The following is a 1469-nucleotide window of genomic DNA, read 5'->3' on the forward strand; positions in this document are numbered from 1 at the left end:
AAATGTGTTGGTTATGGTAAAATATTTGCTGTTTGATAGTATGAACTTACATGGTCAAATCTCTTTAATTTAAACAAAATGCGAAGAAAAAAATTTTGAGCTAGAGTTAAAATATGAAAGTTAATTTTAGACGTTACAGCCCAAACAGAAACACAGTACGTCAAATAAGGAAGAATAAGAGAGTTATTTAAAGTTGTTAAGATAAATCTTGGAAATCTAAACCTCAAACGATAAATAAGACCCAAGTTTTTAGATAGTTTACAGGAGATATGTTGATATGATTCAACCAAGATAAGTTAGAGAATAAAATAACTAACAAAAATTTAAATGACTCAACCCTTTCAATAGAAATATTATTTAAATATATAACTGGATAAACAATATCTGTTCTAATTTTAGGACCAAATGATATAAAGCATGTTTTACTTAAATTAATACGTAGATTATTTGAAACAACCCAATCGTAAACAAAATTTAATTCGTAATTAATTACAGAAACAAGTACATTAAAATTCGAATGAGAATAAAGCAGAGTAGTGTCATCAACAAATAAAATAAATTTTAAAATGTTAGAAGAGTAAACAAAATCATGAATATAAATATTGAAAAGTAAAGGGCCCAAATAGAACCTTGAGGAACACCCGATTTAATAAGAGACAACGAGGACATGCAACTACTAATAGAAACAAATTGAGAGCGATCATTTAAATATGAAGAAAACCAATTATAAGCTAAACCATGAATACCAAATGAATATAATTTGTGCAATAAAATACTGTGATCTAAAGAGTCAAAAGCTTTGCAAAGATCTATAATATATGTATAAAGCAAATAAAATGCAAAATCAAAATATTGAAAGGTGAAATCCAAAAAGAAACAGATCATGAAAATCATTTATGTAAAAATGCATGTATATATATATATATATATATATATATATATATATATATATATATATATATATATATATATATACATACATATATGTATAGCATTCACGAGAACTTTAATGGGCGGTATATAAAGTCTACATATTATTATTAAATATATATAAATATATTTTATTATCTCAAAAAATTAGTAAAAAAATGTAAATTTATGTTAATGTATTTTATGTTATGTTAATAAAAAAAAGGAATAATAATTATAACAGTAACCACCCGCTAATTTCGCTTTACAGAATAATTTCTTATAATGCTGTGACGGCACATTGACAACATCGCTCTTGCCTAGACCATCCTTCACAAATGACACGCCTAAATTCTAACAAACATATATGCTTTATGTATATATATATGTTGGTAATAGACCATAATTTTTACAATATTCTATAAATTCTACCAAATGTTTGGCGTTAATATGTTTGTAGTTCGTTTTTTCGATTTTTCTCACTAAAGTTTTTTGGTGAACGTTTAGTTTATTAAAATTCAAAATAAACTTATTTTCCGAATTCATGCTGCAGGCCTATT

The sequence above is a fragment of the Helobdella robusta genome (genome assembly GCF_000326865.2).
Source record: "Helobdella robusta unplaced genomic scaffold HELROscaffold_8, whole genome shotgun sequence".
Taxonomy (NCBI): Eukaryota; Metazoa; Annelida; class Clitellata; order Rhynchobdellida; family Glossiphoniidae; genus Helobdella; species Helobdella robusta.